The following is a 25779-nucleotide window of genomic DNA, read 5'->3' as shown; positions in this document are numbered from 1 at the left end:
AATGAGGTGTCTGAACACAAAGGGCCAAAATTAACATGAAATTAATGCATGTGTATAAGTGTTTGTGTATATATATTTAAATATTTATAATATTAATGTATGTATACTGTATATGTCTGTATGTATGTACTATATGAATATACAGTTCCTCCTGTGGGGCCTGTATTTTTAATATAATAAATCTAAACTGTTAGTTTTTAATTTTACATAAGAGAAACTACCCTAATGTATTCTGTAAGGTGTCTGCTAACCATCACCTAGATTACGAGTTTTGCGCTAATCAGGGTGCAAAACGAATGCAACAAAAGTTGCATTATTTCACTCTCCATAGCGCTGCCATTACAAGTTACTGAAAAGCCTCCTTGTCCGTGCGATATGGTGGCGTTAAGCTCCATACCGCACAAAATCCAAGGGTTGCTTTGACGTGCTTGTGCGCGCTTTCCCCCATAGACATCAATGAAGTGCGGAATGGCGATCGCTGTAACGCAACCCCATTGATGTCTATGGGGGAAAAAAGTTACGTTTAAACCTAACACCCTAACATAAACCCCAAGTCTAAACACCCCTAATCTGCTGCCCCTGACATCGCTGACACCTAAATAAAGCTATTAAAGGGACAGTATACTGTAAAATAGTTTTTCTCTTAATGTGTTTACAATTGCTTTTTTTACCAACTGCAGAGTAAAAAAATGTATGAAAATTAGCTTTTTTTTTTTTTTTTTTTTTTTTTTAAAAAGGAGCTTTATTGAAAAAAATAAAAATAAACAGACATTATACATGAAAGTCAATGGTATGGCATGAAAGAATATACAGAATTTGACAAAGCTTTGACAATCATTTTGCTCCATTTTTACAATTTTTAGAAATTTTCTGTAACATGAAATATAACTTTTGTAGATAGGCCCAAAAATTGGGCAAAGCAAACACATAAAAACCTAACAGGGCCAGTTGGAGTAAAATAAAAATGATATTGACTTATTTCAGTATGTCATCACTACTAAGGTGACCGGTCCTTGCGTACCCCTCGACTTCATGTCAATAAGTGAATAGTCAGAGAATAGACAGAGAGATATAGAGTGCTGAAATAGAGAGAGGTGGAAAAGAAAGAAGGGTGAAAGAAGGGGGGGGGGAAAAAAAAAATTAAAGGGAATAGGTAACTCACATTGTGCACCTATCTGTTAAGTTACAGTGGTTCCAGGTCTACTAACTAGCCCACCAGGCAGGCACCGTCCCACATCTGCAGCAGCATCATATAGACGTCCAGCTTCTGAATCCTAACATAGTGATATTTTTCCAGAAGCAGGATGTCCTGCACACTTTGTTTCCAATCCGCCAGCGTGGGAATCTGAGCTGATTTCCACCTCCGGGGGACAAGGTTCTTGGCTCCTGTCAACATCAATTTTAGAAGTGTCTTTTTCAGACTGTCCTTTATTTTATTGGGGAAATGGAACAACAAAATCTCTGGGATTTTTGGAATATCCATCTCCAGAATCACCTGAATCTCCCGCCAAACGGAGGTCCAGAAGGGCTCCAAGAGGGGGCAATCCCACCAGATATGTAAAATCGTTCCTGTCTCCCCGCACCCTCTCCAGCACCTGTCTGAAACTCTAGGGTAGATTGCTCGAAGCCTAGATGGCGTAAGATACCATCTGCTCAGGAACTTGTAGTGAGACTCTTGTATACGAGCTGAGACCGAGACTGTCCTGGCAGCCAGTAAAATACGCTGCCACGCCTCCTCGGACAAATCCGTTCCCAACTCTCTGTGCCACATTCTGGTATAATTTGGAAGGGGGCTGTCCTTGGGGTGAAGGAGAAGAGCGTAAATGATAGAGGTCAAATGTCTGGATGGAGTTTTTTTCGTGCATAAAGCCTCGAAGGGTGTAGGGTCCCTCAATAAATGTGTCTTATGTTTGTGGGTGCTTATGAAATGACCTATTTGTAGATAGGTAAACCAAGACAATGGGATCTCAGGAAAATCAGCCAAAATCTCTTCCCTTGCCTTTATTCTCCCCATAGAAACAAAGCTGGCCACTCTGTTACCGAACACTCTGCTCTGTTCCGGGGGTATTCTAGACTGAAGTGGTAGGTCGGGGTTGGAATATATAGGCGTCAGGGGGGAATACAATGTTGAAACATGGGAGTCCACTTTTATCGTAGTATCCCATACGCTAAACAGCTCCTCCAACAGGGGGTACTTCCGCACACAGGAAGATCTGTACTTAGCAGCCGTCCACAATAGGGGCGACAGTTCCTGCACTTGTAAAGCTTCCTTGTCAATAGTAATCCAATCTTTTTGTGGGTTACCCTGACACCACTCAACTATTCTCTGCAGGATCACTGCTTTCCTGTATAGTCTGAGGTCCGGGAGGCTCAGTCCGCCATCTTCCCTAGCTAAATACATCGTTTTTCTGCTTACTCTCGGTCTGATCCCCTGCCAAACATATTCCTCAATTAAGCTTTGGAACTGTGTGAGGAAGGTAGAAGGTAAAGGGATAGGTAGTGTTTGAAACAAGTACATTATTCTTGGAAGAACATTCATTTTCACTACCCCTATTCTTCCCAACCAAGAGATTGTTTTGTGTTTCCACCCCGAAAGGTCAGCCGCAACTGTACGTCTAAGCAACATGTAGTTAGCCTCAAAGAGGTCTGCAGCTGAGACAGCTAAGTGTATGCCAAGATATTTCAATTGGCTTTCTTTTATTTGAAACGGGCTGTGTTCCTTGAGCCATCCCATTACAAGTGGGTCTAAGTTGACTCCCAGAACCTCAGACTTAGTGGCATTCAGTAAGAAGTTTGAGACCCTACCATATTTGTCAAACTCCTGTAGCAAGGCAGGGACCGATGTCTCTAGATCTCGCAGTGTGAACAGAAGATCATCGGCATACATACATATCTTACATTCCCGATCTCCTATTAGATATCCTTTGATTTGTTTGCAATCGCGGATATTACACGCTAGGGCCTCTACCGAAATGGCAAATAGTAAGGGGGATAAGGGACACCCCTGCCTGGTGCCATTTGAGATATCGAATGACTCTGAAAGAAGACCATTGACCCGTATCCTCGCACTTGGAGAGGAGTAGAGGCTAAAAACTGTGTTAATGAACCGCCTCCCAAATCCCATTCTCCCCAGGGTGCCTCTAAGGAACTGCCAGTTCACCCTGTCGAAAGCTTTTTCCGCATCAGTCGACAACAGGGCGAACGGCAGCCCCCGGTCGACAGAATGTGAAATCAGCTGCAACACCTTAAGGGTGTTATCCCTAGCTTCCCTACCCGATATAAATCCGACCTGATCTAAAGCAATCAAGTCTGGTAGGTACTTATTAACTCTGTTTGCTAACACCTTCGCCAAGATCTTGACGTCAGTGTTCAGCAAAGATATCGGCCGATAACTTTGCGGTTTGTCTGGGGCCTTTCCCGGCTTTGGTAATACTGTTATGTATGCCGAAAGCATAGATGCCGGTAATACCCCATTGTCAGGTAAAGTGTTGAACAAGTTCTGGAGGTGTGGCAGAAGCTCCAGGAGAAACGCCTTGTAGTATTTTGCACTTAGCCCATCTGGGCCAGGGCATTTACCACTCGGGAGGCTTTTCAGCGCGTTCGCTATCTCCTCCCCGGTCAGGGATGTCTCTAAAAAGGCCCCAGCTTCTTTGTCTAAGGTTCAGAGCTGAGTGGTCGTGAGGTAGTCTTGGACCAATTGGCTCTGTGTGGGCATGTCCCCTGATTGGGCGGCCGGGCTGGTTTTGAGATTGTACAGGCCATCGTAATAATCACGGAATACTTCCGCTATACCACGGCTGTCCCTATGGGTCACATTTCTGTGATCCTTCATGGAATATACATAAGCTTTGAGTTGGGATCGCTTTAGTGTCCTGGCCAGTAATTTACCAGCTTTATCCCCCTCCTCATAGTACCTTTGCCTAAGCCAGATCGCTATTTTATGATTTTCATCACGAAGAAGCTGTCTAAAATCCAATCTGGCTTGTGCCAGTCGATTGTCAATATCGCTATTTAAGGGGTTTTTCTTGTGTTGTTCCTCTAATATCTTAATATCAGTTAATAATTGGTTATATCTCAACCTTTTTTGATTCTGCAATCTGGCTTTATGCTTGATAAGATGACCCCTAACAACACTCTTATGGGCCTCCCACACAGTGGAGAGGGGCATATCCTCTGTTAAATTCAATTCGAAGTATTCTCGCATACGCTCTGAGACATCCTCCAGGATGACCGGATCACCCAAGAGGGTCTCATCCAGTCTCCAAATATAGGAGGTAGCAGGCATATCGGGCCAAAGCATTTCAAAGGAGACCGGTGCATGGTCAGACCATGTAATTGGGGCAATATCACTACGTTGCACATATTCAATACCATGAGAGTTTCTAAAAAAATAATCTATACGGGAGTATTTCCTGTGCGGGTTGGAATAAAATGTGAATTCTGTCTCAGTGGGGTGTAACGTACGCCATATGTCATGCAGCAAGTGACCTCTAAGCATCGTGTTGATATGTTTCAATATATGATGAGGCACGCTTGAGAGGCCATTGGAGGTATCCTGTTTTGGGACTAATGGAGTATTAAAGTCACCCCCCATGATAAGAATTCCTTTAGAATGCTCGAGCAATCTCCCCGAGAGCGTTTTGAAAAAGACATGCTGTGCTACATTCGGGGCGTATACATTAATCAGAGTGACTAGAACATTATGTAATAATCCTACCACTATGATGTATCGGCCTTCCCTGTCTCTTACCACGTCCTGCGCCTGAAATGGTACCCTACGATGTATTAAAATACCCACCCCATTCTGTTTACGAGGGCCGGAGGGAAAGAGAGCAGTTGGATATTTATGGTTGTGCCATTTTGGTTCTTTTTGTTTGGCAAAATGAGATTCCTGTATAAAAACCACATCCCCCTGAAGCTTATTTAGTTCTCTTGTGACTATGGAACGCTTACCAGGACTATTCAGACCTTTCATGTTTATTGTTAAAAATCTCAGGGGGTGAACCTGAGGATTATTATGTCTGGCATGCATTATTGGAGAGAAAAAAAAAAAAAAAATTATAAAATTAACTAAAAAGAAAAGGGAGAGGGAAAGTCAATGGAAGTAAGAAGGGGTTAGGGAGAGAAGCGGCAGAGGGAGGGGCAAGAAGTCAGAAAAGAATAATAGTTATAGAAGAGAAGATCCTAGTTCTAAAGGGGATCACTAACTATACAGTCTGTGTTTGCTGTCGAACGAGGGTCTCATAGTATAATAAGAGTCAGAAGTAGAGAGGTATCTGTGAAATAGTAGTGTTTTATGATCACGTGTAACAACTATACTGAGGCAGAAAGCTACCAACTAACCTCTGTGTCGGTTTCTACTAGAGGGAATATGCCTGCGGTCGGCCTATTGAAAAAAAAAATTTAAACATTTTGACAAGACCTGAGGGGATTAAATATTGTATAGACATTAGTGTAAAACATATAATTATTTGAAACCAACAATATACAAAATGTAAATAAGAGCCAACATTTTAGAACCATGGGGAACATATATGAGTAGAGATGGACCCTTCATAAAAGTATAAGTAGTGACCCATCCCCAGCCACATAGTCCCTAGTAACATACACTTGTCTGCGTAAGACCCCAAGTATAAACGAGCTTCACATACAAAAAACTGATATTTATAGTTAACAGTGTCCCCCACAAATAGGGCAACTAAGCCTTAGGAAAGGAGGAACCGGGGGCCCAATAAAAATTAGTAAAACTCAAGGGGGTCTTGGTATCCGGGGGGGGGAGTATACTTAAATTAAAGTGGAACCCCTATTTGAAAGAGCATAACTGACAATTTGAAAATCCACATCCCCCCAGCACAAACAGACAACTGCGTTAAGTTAGGTAGGGAGCTCTAAAAAGATATAAAAAAAAAGATATAACTCCGTTAAAGAAAGAGCAACAGCACGGGATTTACATTTTTACTTTACAGTTATCTGGGCAGACCTATCAAGTAACTGTGGCAAGGGGAAGACAAAGTCTTTATTAGAGGCTGGTCCATCATGACGAAGTCTTTATAATGTATTATTGTCCTCATACATTTTAGAACAGTTCCAAGGGAAATAAGCCAATAGTCTTACCTCTCTGGTTAGGTCTGACGACTGCCTTCCTGGAGATCAGAAGAGGGGCCTGCAGAGTTGTCTGGGCGCGGAACCTCCACTCCCAGGACAGAGCAGAAATTCTCCAAATCAGACATGGAGCGGAAAATTGTAGATTTTTCTCCATTAAAGGCCACCAGACTGGTGGGGAATCCCCATCTATAAGGGATCTTGCTATCCTGGAGAACTGATGTTAGGAAACGCAATTCCCTACGCTTCTGTAGGGTTGCAGGACATAGATCAGAGAAGATTTGCAGGGTAATCCCCGCGTGTTGGACTGGTTGTTTGTTCCTGCTGCAGCGAAGTATCTCCTCTTTATCCTTGTAGTTCAACAGCCTAAGGATGACATCTCTTGGGGGGGCTTTTAAAGATGGTTTAGGCCGCAACGCCCTGTGCGCCCTTTCTATGATCACCTCTTGCGCCAGTGGTGTTCCCTTGATGGTTCTGAAGAGGTCTTGTAAATACCCCAAAAGAGCAGTGGGGTTGATTGTTTCCGGGATTCCTCTAACTCTGAGGTTATTCCGCCTGCTGCGGTTGTCCAAGTCCTCTATTCTTTCCAGAAGACCATGTATAGCATTGGTGTTTTGTTGTATCTGAGAGGTGTTATCCTGCAGCTGTTCCTGTGTTGTAGCCTGTGAGGTCTCGACAATATTAACCCTCTGAGAGAGTTCAGCTAGATCCCTTTTTAATTCACCAAATAAATTCTTGATGTCTGCTGCTATTCCTTTTATATCCTCTTTAGAAGATAGAAACTTCAAGTCCTCTTTAGTAACATATTGTGAGGATTCAGGAGTAGGTAAGGCTACAGGTAAGGCTACAGCATCTTCTCTTAAGGATGTCTGTGTCTGGTCAGCACTAGGTACTTGAGATCCAGTGGGCTTAGTGTAGTAGTTCATGTTTCTGGTTTTCGTGCCCTTTTCAGCACCAGGCTTTTTTTGTGACATGTTAGTATTGTCTATAGAGAGTCTATAGAGAGTAGATTCTGCAATCCCAATATCAGCTTGTTAAAAAAGAGAAAGAAAAAGTCACTGCAGACTCACTGTGATAATTCCTGCTGTGTTAATCTAATTTAAATTTGTGTCCCAGCTATAGAATAGGCAGGATGGTGTGCTGTATTGTGTAGTATTGGGGGATGCTGAGAAACATGTATGCACTGAAAACTTCAGCTTATCCTTATCAACTAAGGTATTTTGCCAGCAACCCAGTAACTTCAAGCCTGTGGCGGCAGCTCCTCACCACTTCTCAGGCTTATGACCCCTAATGCCCGCGAGCTCTATGTAAGCTCTGTGTAAGCTCTTAGCACTCACACACTCACTCAACAGGCCGCAATCCTCTGTAGAGCCGTGGGGTCTCTGAGCTCCTCTGCCGTGCTTACGGACAGAGTAATGATACTGGCGGTATGTCCGACAATCCTTATGGGGCAAGATGAAAGGTTAGGAAGCAAGTCTCACGGCACCTCCCGAGTCAGGAGCTCCACTCCAGCTGTATGCCCGAGACGCCAGGCTATGCACGTTTCCGGTCTCCCTCCGCCAGCCGCACCACAGCAGCACCACAGCAGCAGATGGGAGAGATTCCACACCACAAGTAGAAAGGCACTCAGAGGTACCCGGTCCGTTCTCCTTATTGGCGGTAAAACTTTAAGACACAAGTCGGGCGACAGGCTCAGCGTTGGTACTGCAAGTAGGCCCACAGATTTACCGCAGCCTGGTAGTAGTGCGTCACGTCGCTCACAGGAAATACTAGAAGCAGCCCCAGCACCACAACTCAGATAATTAAAATTAATTAGCAGTGGCTCCCTTGGTTCTTAGGCTCAATTTAGGTCATAGCTCAGGTCTCTTTATTTATTATGATAGCATTTGGCTCGGGAGCACTATTCAAACACGGCCATACTCCTGCACAGCCAGGCTCCGCCCCTTCTAGTCGAAAATTAGCTTTTTAAGGTTTATTTGTGTATATTAAAGCTCTGATTTTGTGTTTTGAAGCTACAACCTAATATAATAGTTTGAGCTTGAAGGTATAATCAGATCTCATTACTTTATTACATTGTCTACATATACCTGCTTCTTTATCTTATATCTGTCCATAAACCAATCACCAGTACTTGGAGAGAACAATGGAAAATCAAAATTGTATTACCTTATCTCTGCTATATCCCACTGGGAGTGTAATTTATTCTGCTGGCTGTGTTTACAAAGCTTATCGATAGCTTGGACCTGCGGCCACAAACTTTCAGAATAGGTGGGGATACCACATGCTAAATCAACTATTTCAAATGCCAATATAAGGGTAAAGGAGCTACTTGTAAACAATTTAATATACTCCAAATGGTAAAGTGGATTATTGGGAACAAATTAAAGAGGAGAAAACTTTTGAGTAAACTGTCCCTTTAACCCCTAATCTGCCGCACCCGACATCGCCTATACTAATAAAAGTCATTAACCCCTATTCCAATAGGATGAGAGCTACTGAAATCCTATTGGTTGTTCAAATCAGCCAATAGGATTTTAGTAGCTCTCATCCTATTGGCTGTTTTAAAGAGCCAATATGATTTCATAAGCTCTCATCCTATTGGCTGATTTGTATTTTAAGAATCAAATCAGCCAATAGGAATGCAAGGGATGGCAATTTGAAACGGCTACCTTGCATTCAGGAATGTGAGCGTTATGAGGAGCGCTAAATTAGCTAATAGCTAGAAAAGCTTAAAGTAGGATAAATGAGGGTATATGCAATTAATTGCGTTTAAAACTAGACATTTATTCCTTAAAAAGGATACAAATAACAATCAAATAACAGTGTTGGCTGACAAATGTGTAATATGAAGGTATACGATACAATGACCTTGTTATGCAGAGGATACGAATGAATTACAATTGTAATACAGAAGATACACATAAATTACAATTGTATTATACAAATGATACAAGTTAAATAGGATATAGTTGGTATATGGATTCAGAGTTGTGAATATGTGAAATCCTGGAGAAACCAAAAATGTTCAGACTCCTTATTTTAGTGATAAATGTAAATCCAAACAGTGGTAAAATATAAAAAAGTGTCCAAAGAATCAGTCCAAAAGCAGGCATGTTGAGTGTCCAAAAATATAGTATACGACAAAAAAATATGTGAAAAAATATATATGTGCCAAAATAAATCACAGTATATCAAAAATAATAATAATAATAAGGTGTATACCAAAAACTACTGATAAAAAAACTTCACCAGAGGGGATAGAAAATTAAAAATTATCCAAATAGAAATTTTTTATGTGGCAATTGTATCCAATAAGTAGTAGTATTGAGTTTCTTTAATACAAAACAATCTTAAAATACAATGATAAAATATCTTTAATATATTCTTCAATGTTATCTTCAATGCAATCTTCAGTATATGTGGTGCTAAGCGGTATCCTATGCCCTATAGAAAATAAATAACAGTGTAATAACACTAACACTTATCCAGAATATTGGTGGTTTACTTACCAAAAGTGAGAACCTGAGCCGTTAATCAGAATATTCTATGCGTTTCAGTCTTCAACAAGACCTTTTTCAAGACTGGTAATGGCTATCCTAATTTGTCTCATTATAAAAGACAGTGTGACTAATCACTGATCAGTGTTTGAGCACCAAAATCGTTAACGTAAAACCGGGAGTGGATTTGCATCACTTCCGGTTTCGTTACTCTAAGGGATACCGGATGTGGTCATCATGACGTCACATCCTGTTATCGGCATATCCGGAATGACAAAAATGTACTTTCGTTTTAATATTGGCTATTCAAAATAGGGATAATAATTGAAATATAGATGCTAATTTGGGAATATTGGAAAATAACTTTATGTTATAAATATGTCCTTATAATAACACTTATGTGACATATTTAATACTTATGTGACATTTTTGATAACAATTTGACAATGTAAAAGTTACAAAAATATATGCATAACACTTGTATTTAGAATGGTTAAAATAATTAAAAGACTTAAATAGTCTTTAGAATCTTTAAAATCTTTAACATTCTTAGGTCCACACTTTGAAGTAATCAGGTAAATGTGTAAATATATGTATATAAACTGGTCAACATAAATATAGTTGCATTCTTCACTTCCTATTGGCTACCTTGCATTCAACTTCAGTGTACGGCGGAGACCGTATGAAGAGGACGCTCCGTGCAGGATGGGATCAGCTTCCATTAAAACCCACCACCCACACACCCAACCCTACTCTAAAACCCACCCAATCCCCCCTTAATAAAACCTAACACTACCCCCTTGAAGATCGCGCTACCTTGAGCCGTCTTCACCCAGCCGGGCACAATTGGACCTCCAGAGGGGCAGAAGTCTTCATCCGATCCGGGTAGAAGAGGACATCCAGACTGGCAGAACTCTTCATCCAGGCGGCATCTTCTATCTTCTTCCATCCAGAGCGGAGCCGGTCCATCTTGAAGACATCCGACGCTGAGCATCCTCTTCCTTCTTGATCCGACGACTGAATAAAGGTTCCTTTAAGTGATGTCATCCAAGATGGCGTTCCTTCAATTCTGATTGGCTGATAGAATCCTATCAGCCAATCGGAATTAAAGTAGGAAAATTCCTATTGGCTGATGAAATCAGCCAATAGGATTGACCTTGCATTCTATTGGCTGATTGGAACAGCCAATAGAATGCGAGCTCAATCCTATTGGCTAATTGGATCAGCCAATCGGATTGAACTTCAATCCTATTGGCTGATTGCATCAGCCAATAGGATTTTTCCTACCTTAATTTCGATTGGCTGACAGGATTCTCTCAGCCAATTGGAATTGAAGGGACGCCATCTTGGATGACGTCACTTAAAGGAACCTTCATTCAGTCGTTGGATCAAGAAAGAAGAGGATGCTCCGCGTCGGATGTCTTCAAGATGGACCCGCTCCGCTCCGGATGGAAGAAGATAGAAGATGCCGCCTGGATGAAGAGTTCTGCCGGTCTGGATGTCCTATTCTGCCCGGATTGGATGAAGATTTCTGCCCCTCTGGAGGTCCACTTGTGCCCGGCTGGGTGAAGATGGCTCAAGGTAGGGTGATCTTCAAGGGGGTAGTGTTAGGTTTTATTAAGGGGGGATTGGGTGGGTTTTAGAGTAGGGTTGGGTGTGTGGGTGGTGGGTTTTTAATGTTGGGGGGGTATTGTATTTTTTTTACAGGTGAAAGAGCTGATTACTTTGGGGCAATGCCCCGCAAAAGGCCCTTTTAAGGGCTATTTGTAATTTAGTATAGAGTAGGGAATTTTATTATTTTGGGGGGCTTTTTTATTTTATTAGGGGGATTAGATTAGGTGTAATTAGTTTAAAATTCTTGTAATTCTTTTTTAATTTCTGTAATTTAGTTTTTTTTTTCGTAATTTAGTTTATTTTATTTAATTGTAATTAATTGTAGGTAGTTTAGGTAATTAGTTTAATTATAGTGTAGTGTTAGGTGTAATTGTAACTTAGGCTAGGGTTTATTTTACAGGTAATTTTGTACTTATTTTAGCTAGGTAGTTATTAAATAGTTAATAACTATTTAATAACTACTGTACCTAGTTAAAATAAATACAAAGTTGCCTGTAAAATAAATATAAACCCTAAGCTAGCTACAATGTAACTATTAGTTATATTGTAGCTAGCTTAGGGTTTATTTTATCGGTAAGTGTTTAGTTTTAAATAGGATTAGTTTATTTAATAGTAGTAAATTTATTTCATTTTATTTAAATTATATTTAAGTTAGGGGGTGTTAGGGTTAGGGTTAGACTTAGGTTTAGGGGTTTATAAATTGAATATAGTAGCGGTGACGTTGGGGTGGCAGATTAGGGGTTAATAAATGTAGGTAGGTGTCGGTGATGTTAGGGACGGCAGATTAGGGGGTTAATAAAATTTAACTAGTATTTGCGATGCGGGAGTGTGGCGGTTTAGGGGTTAATAAATTTATTAAGGTGGCGGCGATGTCCGGTCGGCAGATTAGGGGTTAAATAATTTTATTATAGTGTTTGCAATGTGGGGGGGGGGCTTGGTTTAGGGGTTAATAGGTAGTTTATGGGTGTTAGTGTACTTTGTAGCACTTTAGTTAAGAGCTTTATGTTAAGGCGTTAGCCCATAAAACTCTTAACTACTGACTTTAAAATGCGGTAGGAGTCTTGGAGGTAGAGGATGTACCGCTCACTTTTTAAAGCGATCGTAATACCGGCGTTAGGCAAATCCCATTAAAAAGATAGGATATGCAATTGACATAAAGGGATTTGCGGTATGCTAAAATTGCGGAAAAAAGTGAGCGGTACACCCTTTCCTGCCTGCGGGCATTAAAAAGCAGCGTTAGGACCCCTTAACGCTGCTTTTTAAGGCTAATGCTAATGTTAGATTTTTTAAATTTTTTGTTGGATTTTTTTTTTTTTTTAGTTGTAATTTTGATTTTTGATTTTTTTTCGTAGTGTTAGTTTTTTTTTTATTGGTGTTTTACTTTATTTTATTAGATTTGTTATGTTAGATTAATATATAGTTTAATGCTAGGTTTATATTTATTTCACAGGTAAGTTTTTATTTATTCAAATAGAGTTATATTGTAATTTTAATTTAAAGTTAGGGGGTTGTTAGGTTTAGGGGTTAATAGTTTAATTTAGTGTTTTGCGATGTGGAGGGGCTGGCAGTTTAGGGGTTAATAGGTTTATTTAGTGTCAGGGATGTGGGAGGCTGGAGGTTTAGGGCTTAATAGGTTTATTTAGTGGCGGAGATGTGGGAGGCCGGAGGTTTAGGGGTTTATAGGTTTATTTAGTGGCAAAGATGTGGGAGGCTGGAGGTTTATGGGTTAATAACTTTATTTAGTGGCGGCGATCTCTGGGAGCAGCGGAATAGGGGTTAATAACTTTATTATAGTGGCGGCGATGGTTTAGGGGTTAATATATTTAAATAGTGTTGGCGATGTGGGTGGGCAGCAGATTAGGGGTTAATAGTTATATTAAATAGCGGTGATGTGAGTGGGCGGCAGATTAGGGGTTTATATTTTTTATAAATTATGTTTGCAATGCGGGAGGGCCTCGGTTTAGAGGTTAATAGGTAGTTTATCTGTGTTAGTGTACTTTGTAACAGTTTAGTTATGAGTTTTGTGAAACATTTTTGTTACACAAAATCCATAACTACTGCTTTCAGATGGCGGTATGGATCGTGTTGGTATAGGCTGTAACGCAAGCATTTTAGCTGGACTGCACAACCTGTAATTCCGGCACTATAAAATCCCACGCAAAAACATAATTGTTTTCAGTGCAGGATTGATGTTGCGCTACATGCGAAATGCTTGCGGTATAGCCATACTGACTCGTCTCCCAATAGTGCGTTCCTGCTTTTATGCTGAAATTGATATTTTTTCAGCGTTAAAAGCCGCAACGCAAAACTCGTAATCTAGGTGAATGTATCTAAGCCAAACTTAGGGCAAGATTACATGTCACGCGATATGAGTTTTTGGCGCGTGATCTGGTCTTTTCACAAGCAATTTTCATTGCACAGATATTACAAGTATTAAAAAATCATGATTGCGCGCGTGCATTCGCCTTTTATGCAAAAATCCTTTCTACTCTCGAAGAGCTGTAGTTACACTCATATTAACACTGTCTAATAAAAGGGCTAAAAGATAGGAGATCTTGGGTGTTAAAAAAAAAAAAAAAAGCAAACAAAGGGATTTTACATTGACATACATACATACAAAGGGAAACATGGATTTATATGGATAGAGATATGTTTAACTATGGAGATAATGAAAATATTTCACATTAAAATCTTATGCACATTAAACAATATCTCAGATGGATTTTCAAAGAGATATTCACATATAGATGTTGAGATATCTAGACATATACTGTATTTATATATATTCATATACATACCTCGCTATAAATAGATATATCTGTCATAAAATCATCACATATATAGAGAAATATTTGTTTAGAAGTAAATAGAACATATTCCATTAAGAAAAAAATCTTGCAATATGAAATAATCGTATTTTCATTATCTCCATAGTTAAACATATTTTCATTATCTCCATAGTTAAACACATTTAATTTTCACTTTACGAGGAGAATACGTCATGGGCTTTGCGCAACAGATAAGGTTTTGTACTTTGAGTCTTACTATACAGGGAGTGCAGAATTATTAGGCAAATGAGTATTTTGACCACATCATCCTCTTTATGCATGTTGTCTTACTCCAAGCTGTATAGGCTCGAAAAGGTGTGCATAATTATTAGGCAACTTCCTTTCCTTTGGCAAAATGGGTCAAAAGAAGGACTTGACAGGCTCAGAAAAGTAAAAAATAGTGAGATATCTTGCAGAGGGATGCAGCACTCTTAAAATTGCAAAGCTTCTGAAGCGTGATCATCGAACAATCAAGCGTTTCATTCAAAATAGTCAACAGGGTCGCAAGAAGCGTGTGTGTGCGCAAAATAACTGCCCATGAACTGAGAAAAGTCAAGCGTGCAGCTGCCAAGATGCCACTTGCCACCAGTTTGGCCATATTTCAGAGCTGCAACATCACTGGAATGCCCAAAAGCACAAGGTGTGCAATACTCAGAGACATGGCCAAGGTAAGAAAGGCTGAAAGACGACCACCACTGAACAAGACACACAAGCTGAAACGTCAAGACTGGGCCAAGAAATATCTCAAGACTGATTTTTCTAAGGTTTTATGGACTGATGAAATGAGAGTGAGTCTTGATGGGCCAGATGGATGGGCCTGTGGCTGGATTGGTAAAGGGCAGAGAGCTCCAGTCCGACTCAGACGCCAGCAAGGTGGAGGTGGAGTACTGGTTTGGGCTGGTATCATCAAAGATGATCTTGTGGGGCCTTTTCGGGTTGAGGATGGAGTCAAGCTCAACTCCCAGTCCACTGCCAGTTTCTGGAAGACACCTTCTTCAAGCAGTGGTACAGGAAGAAGTCTGCATCCTTCAAGAAAAACATGATTTTCATGCAGGACAATGCTCCATCACAAGCGTCCAAGTATTCCACAGCGTGGCTGGCAAGAAAGGGTATAAAAGAAGAAAATCTAATGACATGGCCTCCTTGTTCACCTGATCTGAACCCCATTGAGAACCTGTGGTCCATCATCAAATGTGAGATTTACAAGGAGGGAAAACAGTACACCTCTCTGAACAGTGTCTGGGAGGTTGTGGTTGCAGCTGCACGCAATGTTGTTGGTGAACAGATCAAAACACTGACAGAATCCATGGATGGCAGACTTTTGAGTGTTCTTGTAAAGAAAGGTGGCTATATTGGTCACTGATTTGTTTTTGTTTTGTTTTTGAATGTCAGAAATGTATATTTGTGAATGTTGAGATGTTATATTGGTTTCACTGGTAAAAATAAATAATTGAAATGGGTATATATTTGTTTTTTGTTAAGTTCCCTAATAATTATGCACAGTAATAGTCACCTGCACACACAGATATCCCCCTAAAATAGCTATAACTAAAAACAAACTAAAAACTACTTCCAAAACTATTCAGCTTTGATATTAATGAGTTTTTTGGGTTCATTGAGAACATGGTTGTTGTTCAATAATAAAATTAATACTCAAAAATACAACTTGCCTAATAATTCTGCACTCCCTGTAATGTAACAATGAACAAACAATAAAGTAAAGGGAAAGTGACCTGAGGTGTGCCGTGGTCACATGGTCAGTCTGCCTAAAAAGGGACATAACCAAAGAAAGGTAAATGATAAAGCGATAAGAGAAAATATAAAGGGATAGGTGGGTGGGGAAAACATAAAGGAAACGCAGACAAGGTGGGAGAGACCAGAGCAAAAATTTATAAGGTGTAAAACTCTTCCTCCAAATTCAGGCTAGCTAATAGCCAGACTTCTTACTTGTCTTCTCCATTTACTTCTATGGGGGGAATACGTGAATGTATATGCAATCTAGCTTTATGGATTATGCAGATTAATGTGCACGCAAAATAAGTTATTTTGCAACTTGTAATCCCTGTGCAACCCCAAAAGCAAAAAAGCCGCAACGCACACAGTGTTTTCATAGTTGCAAAAAAAAAAAAGATTTGCCGTTCGACTTGCTATATTGCCCTAATAGGCTATACTACAAGTGGTGCGCTAACTTTTGCATAAGCGATATTAGGTTTGTACTTAATTTTCAACAGAAATAGCTTGCATTTTACAAGTTGAAAGTAAACACGATCCTGAGAGCACAATCACATTTTACATTCGTCAGGTTAGCACAACTGAAACCCTTGCGTGAAGGTTAGTACATTAAAAACTAAAACTAAACACAACATAAATACTTTCAAACTTACAGTTACACTCATATAAACACTATCTGATAAAAATTGTTCACATAAATATTAAAAAAGGTATAAGGGATAAAAGGTACATGGTATATTGGTATAGGTGTTTGACTGTCGAAGGCTATAATGGATATGTATTTGTACATACATATACATGTCTAAATATGTGTATAAATATATGTGTGTACAGATTATTATACATTTTTTTTAAATATTTTATATCTAATATTTCAATAACGTGATGTAAGATTAGTAATATTTTTTACAGCATATATAATAATTTTTAATATTCATTATTAATTTTTATAAAATATTTTTATGTGTAATGTTTCAATAACGCAGTGTAAAAAATAGTCATTCTTCTAGACCTAAACACGTTACCCATACTTTACATTCCTATGTTCTTCACATAGAAATTAATGTAATTTGTATTATTAAATAAATAAATGTATATATATATATATATATATATATATATATATATATATATATATATATATATATATATATTGTGACAGAACCCAAGAGGCATAGTATTGGAAGGTGTCTATATTCCTCCAAAAGTGCTGCAGTGCAGGGTATGGTCTGACAACCCCAGGGAGAATAATTTTGTTTGTTTACCACATAAAGAAAACGTGATTTATTTCTGGGTCCCTGGGGTGGAGCATTGGGAGAGTAGGGCGGGGCCAGTGCTCCACCCCGCAGTTTGCAGGAAGCACATCATGTGAGAAAGTCCAGTTCAGGAATTCTGTCTCAGCCAGCTAGCTACTCACCTGCATGTGGTAATTAAAAACAGGTGCTAAAAAAAATCCCCAGTCAGGGATTCAGAGTCTGAATGCCCGCAGTAAGGGATACTGCAACACTCTCCTGAGAGACTGAGAGGCATTATTTCTAAAAGGAAAAACAAAGTTTGAAAGGTCTGTGCATTTATCTTTTGTGAAAAGCCAACTTATTGTAGTCAGTTATACCTGTTAGTAAGTGCTCAGTGGAGCAAGACTCTTGTTTTCTTTACATTTGTTTTGCCTGTTTTTGCCAGACCTGTAAATAAATGGACTATATTTTATAAAGCTACAACCTTGTGTGGTGTTTCCAGCTTTAAAGACTGTGTGGTTGTAAGATCCCAGGTCACATATGGTGGAGGCAGTGGGTAAACACACTGATAGTCTGTTAAGGAAAGAATACCACACTCAAAAATGGAGGAAGTTGTAAAAGCGTTACTACAGGCTATGGCCACGCAGCAACAGGCCACTGCCACACAGCAGCAAGATACTGCCACACAGCAAGAAAATATTGCAGTACTACAACAACTGGTGTTAACCCAAAGAGAGGAGCGGCAGAATATCACACATGCCATGCAGCAGGAGATCCACAGCCTATCTGAGAGACAGGGCAGGTGCGCTGCAGAAATACCACATAGTTCTAAGACTCTGAGAGTGAGTAACTATTTGCAAAAGATGGTGGCTACAGATGATGTGGAGGCTTACCTGATGGCTTCTGAAAGGACAGCCAAAAGAGAAATGAGGCCTGCATCTGAATGGGCAAGCCTCCTTGCACCATTTCTGAGTGGAGAACCTCAGATTTGGAGCCTGAGCAGGCCAGTGACTACAAAAAACTAAAAGCAGAAATCTTGGCCCACCTTGGTGCACTGTAAAGGTGGAAGGAAATGAAATGAAAGCTTTGCTGGACTCTGGTAGCATGGTTACACTCATAGACAAGGGTCTGTTGAGAAATACTCCTATTGATAGTTACCATCAACTATTGCCTGTGTCCATGGGGACATACACAAGTATCCAACTGCTGAAGTACTTATTGAGATGCACAATGGCTCTATAAATCATAGAGTTGGTTTAGTAGATAAATTAGTCAATGAAATGATAATAGGCAGAGATTTTCCTCATATTTGAATTAATGGGATGCTGATGAGAAAGCTTCACTGGATTCAGTAGAGGGCACTGTTGGTGATTTTCCATTTTCTGATTTATTGGTGGATGCTGCTAGAGGGAAACAGTTAACATCTATGGAATTCCTATTTGGAGGTAACACTGAATAGGATAATACAGGTCAATCTAATATATCTGAACCTGATGTAGAGATAGCTGACCTAGAGGATAGCCCAAGTAACTTTAGGGCTGCACAATGGGACGATCCAACTTTAGCTGTGGCTAGAAACCATATCTCCATAAGAAATGGGATGCCCGTTAATCCTGATAAAGCCCTCACCTATCCATACTTTGAAGTGGAAAATGATTTATTGTACAGAGTTGAAAAAAAGAGAGTCTGTCAAACAGCTATTAGTACCCCAGGCATATTGATGCATTATTTTAAACCTGGCACATAGTCAAATACTTGGGGGACATCTGGGGATTGAAAAAACAAGAGAAATATTTCTTAGGATGTTTTATTGGCCAGGTATAATGGCATCTATCACAAATTATTGTTCCTTTTGTCCTGAATGCTGATTATTTGCCCCTCTTACAGCATACCATAGCCCCTTGGTGCCCTTACCCATAATTGAGGTCCCATTTGAAGCATTGGTATGGATTTTGTGGGTATTCTTGTGAAGTCTGCAAGGGGACACCACTACATATTGGAAGTAGTAGACTATGCTACCCGTTACCCCGAGGCAATACCCATGCAAACTACTTCAGCAAAAGTGATTGCTAAGGAGTTCATGTTAATATTTAGCAAGGTTGGGATTCCCAAAGAAATATTAACAGACCAAGGTACTCCATTTATGTTGAGAATTACAAAAGAGTTGTGTAATCTCCTTCATATAAAGCATCTGAAAACATCAGTGTATCACCCACAAACTGATGGTCTGGTAGAGCGATTCAATAAAACACTTAAGGCTATGCTCAAAAAAGTAATTGATAAAGATAGGAAAAACTGGGACTTTCTTTTGCCTTGATTTATGGTTGCTATCAGAGAGGTCCCTCAAGTTTCTACTGGGTTTTCACCATTTGAACTCTTAAATGGAAAACACCCCAGAGGGTTGCTAGACACACCTAAGGAGACTTGGAAACAGGAGTCAACCCTTCACAGAAGTATGATAGAACATATAACTCAGATGCAGGAACGGATGACAGCCATTAGGCCCATAGTTAGAGAACACATGACAAATGCCCAACAGCATCAGCAGAACAGCTATAACAGAAATGCCAGGGTTCATGTGTTTAACCCAGGAGATAGAGTGCTAGTTCTGGTTCCCACTGTAGATAACAAATTTTTGGCAACATGGCATTGACCATATGAAGTCATTGGCAGAGTGGGGGAAGAAAATTACAAAGTAAGACAGCCTGGGAGGCAAAAGGAGGTACAGATTTACAATGGAAAGAAAGAGAAACACTTGTGGCTGTAAAAACAGCATACCCCCCTACAATGGAGAAGAATGACCCCGTAGTCAATATTTCAGAAACCCTGACTATCCACTAGAAGAGGGAGGTAAAAGACTTCAGATTAAATAAAGATGGGAGGACTACGATAATAAAGCATGACATTGTCACTGAACCGGGGAAAAGGATAAATCTAAAGTCATATAGAGTACCTGAAGCCTGGAGAGAAGCAATCAAATCAGAAGTAAAGAAAATGCTGGACCTTGGGCTAATCAAATAATCCCAAAGTGACTGAAGTAGCCCAATCGTGCTTGCACCAAAGCCTGATGGCACAATCAGGTTTTGCAATGATTACCGAAAGCTGAATGCAATATACAAGTTTGATGCATACCCCATGCCAAGGGTTGATGAACTCGTAGAGAGACTCCGGAGAGCCAGGTATCTTACCACATTGGATTTGACCAAGGGTTATTGGCAAGTGCCGCATACAGGACAGGCAAAGGAAAAGACTGCCTTCTCTGCTCCAGATGGGCTCTTCCAATACAAGGTGTTACCTTTTGTCCTACATGGCGCTCCAGCAACATTTCAAAGAATGATGGACAGGATCTTAAGGCCACATGCTCGTTATGCCGCAGCTTACTTAGATGACATGGTCATACATAGCAAAGATTGGGAGTCTCATTTGCCAAAAGTGCAAGCTTTTCTTAATTCCATAAGAAATGCTGGTCTGACAGCAAACCCTAGTAAATGTACCATTGGCTTGGAGGAGAACACGTATCTTGGCTATTCCATTGGAAGAGGAATAGTGAAGCCACAACTTGCTAAAGTTGAATCCAAAAGGAATTGCCTTGACCTATGACAAATAAACAGGTTAGAATATTTATTGGGCTTGTTGGCTACTACAGAAGGTTTATCTTCAACATTGCTACTATAGCGGATCCTTTAACTGACCTCACTAAAGCAAAAGCTCCAGTAATAGTGAAATGGTCCCCTGAAGCTTAACAAGCATTTCAAAATCTCAAGGAAGCCATATGTAGACAGCTGGTGTTAGTCACCCCTGATTTTTTTTTTATATGTTCTTTTTATTATTAAAGGTCATAACATACTAGTACAAAGAAAAAGGAAGCCAACTGTATCATTTAAGATATGAAAAAAAAAGAAAAAGATGACACTCAAAATTTAGATACAATGTATCCTGTTTTACAGGCTTTCCTTTTCTCTCTTTCTTCCCCCCACTTTTTTTTTGTATCAAAATTAATTATGTTAGTTAAACGATTTATGTACTAAACAATGTAATAAGGGAAGTTTACAAATATAATTACCATTTCTTGTTTAACCACTCCTTAACCCTTATTGTTTCAATAATTCGACCTTTATTTTATTTGAAAGATTAAAACCACCATAGATTAATTTATCAAATTCTTGACCTGAGGGAATTGGGGGAGGGGGGACCCTTAAAAATCATACGGGAAAAAAAAAAGGAGGGGGGGGAACCAGCCCACTCACTTAGTCTTATTTATCTTATGTCATATTTTCTAAAGGTGTTAACAATTGACTCTGAATATTGGCATTTTTGTATTGTCTAATAAATTCTATCTATTTTATAATAAATTTGTTTTGCTGTGTCTCTGAATTATTTGCGTTATCAAACTGCTCTATTATATATTGAGTTTGCAAAAGAAAGGTTAAATTATTTAAAGTGGGTGCCCTTTTCTTCTTCCAATTTTTAAGAATAAGATATCTCCCACCCAAAATTGTTATATTAAAAAAATCTCTATTAATCAATTTATCACATGTATCTAGTAAAAAGATTATATGTTGCAGTTCTATGGAGAAGTTTATGGCTATCACTTTATCTAACCAAATTGTATATGTTTCCAAAATTGTGTAATTTTTGGACAACTCCAAAACATATGAATCAGGTCAGCTTCAGATGAACAACAGCAAGGACATACATTTAGAACTTGCGACAACCATTTATTTATTCTAGCTGGCGTAATATACACTCTATATAAGAGTTTTACATGGATTTCTCGCCAGTTTGCAGAAAGTGTAGCCTCGTCTAAAACAATTATACTATGTTTCACTTTATCTTCATCCAAGTTTGGGATATCTAATTGCCATTTTGAGCAAATCTCTACAATATAAGATTCCCCTGTTTTACTGAGAACCATATTATACCAATACTTAATAGAGTGTTTGCCTGCCTTAAAAAGTGCCAAACCCATTTTTACTCCTGGATGTATCCAGGAGGTTTTACTACCTTTAACAATTTCAAAAAAACAGTGTCTAGCTTGAAGATATGCGTAAAAATCAAGATTCTGTAACTGAAAGCACTCTTTAAGGTTTTCAAATGGATTTATATTACACGATTCAGATTCCTTAAGTTGAATTAAATAAACGTGCCCAGCATTGGCCCATTTCCAAAATACTTGATTGCACAAACCAGGGGAAAATCGTGGATCACCTCTAATAGGAAGCAGATCAGAAGTATAGGGATCACAGTCTAGTCTACGTTGTATATCCTGCCATACTACTATAATATGACACAGTGTTTATTTTTTATTTTCCTTGGAATATCTTTTTTAGGACAATGCAATAAAGCACTCAAAGAAAAAGGATAAACTAGGTTTTGTTCTGCTTCAATAAATGCCATATAGCTCCCTCCCGTAAGCCAATCCGTTGCAATTTTTGCAAGACATATACCATTATATAGAGCAAAATTAGGTAGTGCCAATCCACCATATTGTCTTAATTGTGATAGTTTGTACAAAGAGTTTCGTTTAGAACCCTTCCCCCAAATAAATTGTCTCATTAATTGCTTTTTGATATATTAATAGGAATATTTTGCATAAAATATAGAAGCTTAGGTAGGATTATCATCTTAATTAAATTAATTCTCGCAGTTATTGAGAGCGGAAGGTTATCCCATTTCATCAAGTCAAATTTAATTTTTGCGAGTAGGGGTGGATAATTCAAGCTATACCAATCCCCTGGATTAATACTAATCTTAATTCCTAAATATGTAATAAATTGTGCTGCTACTTTAAATGGGGTGTATAATGGTTCTGATGATATTTACTCAACCAGAGAAGTTCTGATTTGGTTACATTAATCGTGTATCCTGAAAAAGAACCGAATTCCAATATAATATCTAAGATCTTAGGAATTTCTCTTTGGGCATCATTAAGAAACAATAACAGGTCATTTGCATACAATAAAAGTTTAACAGACTTATTACCTATCATGATCCCCTTTACATTATCTCTAAGAATAACTGCAAGGGGCTAAATTGCTAGATTAAATAGTAATGGTGAAATTGGACACACCTGCCGTGTTCCTGTAGTAATCGTAAAATGTCTAGTATCTGAACCATTGACCATTAGTATAGAAGTTGCCTTACAGTATAAGGCACGGATACATTCCAAAAACTGATCTTTAAACCCAAACTTCGTCATAGCCTGAAAAAAGTGATCCCAGATAATTGAATCAAATGCTTTATGAGCGTCAACCACTAAAATAGCAGAGTACTGAACAATCTTGTTTGTGGAGTCTGAGAGAGAGTCTATTAAAACAAATATTTTACGGGTATTTGCCGACATATTTCTTTGAGCCATGAAGCCAACCTGATCCACATGAATTAATGGACTCATAATTATCTTCAGTCTACATGCTAAAATGGAAGTAAATATTTTATAGTCCGAATTCAACAAAGAAATCGGACGATAAGAATATAATGCTTCAGGATCTTTACCTTTTTTTAAGAAGCAAAATGTTTTTTGATACAGCAAAGATAGGTGAGGGAATCTTACCATTGAGTAAATAATCATTAAATAAATTCATAAGCATACATGTAACTTCATTTTTCAAGATTTTATAAAATTCTGCCGGTAAAAGGTCTGGCCCAGCAGCTTTATCTACTTTAAGATTATCTATTGTCTTAGATACTTCTGACTCCGTAATCGGTGCATTCAATTTTTCTAAATCCTCTACCGAAAGCTTAGGTTCCCCAGAACTTCCGTTTGTTTTACACATTAATAGCTGATACTGAATATACATTTTTAAAGTATTTATAAAATTCTGACTTAATTATATCAAGATTCATTATTTTTTTCCCGTCAATAATAAGAGATTTTATGTGATTGATCGGTTTCCTTGTATTCACATATCTAGCTAATAACTTCCCAATTTTATTTCCAAATCTTTAAAATCTAGTTTTATTCTTTAGCTCTTGTATAGCAATTTTCTGTAAGCTGAAGACTTCCCACTCTTGTTTAACTTTCACATAATTTTGCCAGTTACTTTGAATCGGTGAGGCAATATATGCATTGTATTTATTTTCTAAGCAATTTGAGAGTTCAATCTCTCTTGAATATAATAATAATTTTCTTATATCTAATAGTATATTTTTTAATTTCTCCTCTAACAACCGCTTTAGCAGTTTCCCAAAAAATCTCTTTTTTAGACATGTATGCTTCATTCTGTTTAACATATTCGTGCCAAATAGTGGAGAGTCACATTCTAAATTCCGTATTGTTGGCTAAATAGCGGGGAAAACCATAGCTCTTTACAGGTTCATACCTACCGTGTTCCCATCTTAAATCTAAAGATATCGGGGCATGGTCGTAAATAGTAAAATCACTGATTTGAGCTTTAACATCTAAATTAATAATTTTATCTGATCCCAAGAAAAAGTCAATTCGCGAGAATATATTTCTTGGATTCACATGAAAATAGTCTACTGTTAGGGTATAATAGTCTCCATATATCCTTAATATTTAGTGCACTAGCAAATAATTTGAGAATCCTAGAGGATTTTTTCGGGGTCTGATTAACATTATGTCCAATTGTCTGTAGTCTATCTACAGGGATTGCAGAATTATTAGGCAAATGAGTATTTTGACCACATCATCCTCTTTATGCATGTTGTCTTACTCCAAGCTGTATAGGCTCGAAAGCCTACTACCAATTAAGCATATTAGGTGATGTGCATCTCTGTAATGAGGAGAGGTGTGGTCTAATGACATCAACACCCTATATCAGGTGTGCATAATTATTAGGCAACTTCCTTTCCTTTGGCAAAATGGGTCAAAAGAAGGACTTGACAGGCTCAGAAAAGTCAAAAATAGTGAGTGCAGCACTCTTAAAATTGCAAAGCTTGATCATCGAACAATCAAGTGTTTCATTCAAAATAGTCAACAGGGTCGCAAGAAGCGTGTGGAAAAACCAAGGCGCAAAATAACTGCCCATGAACTGAGAAAAGTCAAGCGTGCAGCTGCCAAGATGCCACTTGCCACCAGTTTGGCCATATTTCAGAGCTGCAACATCACTGGAGTGCCCAAAAGCACAAGGTGTGCAATACTCAGAGACATGGCCAAGGTAAGAAAGGCTGAAAGACGACCACCACTGAACAAGACACACAAGCTGAAACGTCAAGACTGGGCCAAGAAATATCTCAAGACTGATTTTTCTAAGGTTTTATGGACTGATGAAATGAGAGTGAGTCTTGATGGGCCAGATGGATGGGCCCGTGGCTGGATTGGTAAAGGGCAGAGAGCTCCAGTCCGACTCAGATGCCAGCAAGGTGGAGGTGGAGTACTGGTTTGGGCTGGTATCATCAAAGATGAGCTTGTGGGGCCTTTTTGGGTTGAGGATGGAGTCAAGCTCAACTCCCAGTCCTACTGCCAGTTTCTGGAAGACACCTTCTTCAAGCAGTGGTACAGGAAGAAGTCTGCATCCTTCAAGAAAAACATGATTTTCATGCAGGACAATGCTCCATCACACGCGTCCAAGTACTCCACAGCGTGGCTGGCAAGAAAGGGTATAAAAGAAGAAAATCTAATGACATGGCCTCCTTGTTCACCTGATCTGAACCCCATTGAGAACCTGTGGTCCATCATCAAATGTGAGATTTACAAGGAGGGAAAACAGTACACCTCTCTGAACAGTGTCTGGGAGGCTGTGGTTGCTGCTGCATGCAATGTTGATGGTGAACAGATCAAAACACTGACAGTATCCATGGATGGCAGGC

This window comes from Bombina bombina, chromosome 4 (assembly GCF_027579735.1).
Source record: "Bombina bombina isolate aBomBom1 chromosome 4, aBomBom1.pri, whole genome shotgun sequence".
NCBI lineage: Eukaryota > Metazoa > Chordata > Amphibia > Anura > Bombinatoridae > Bombina > Bombina bombina.
Note: the sequence above shows the minus strand (reverse complement) of the source record.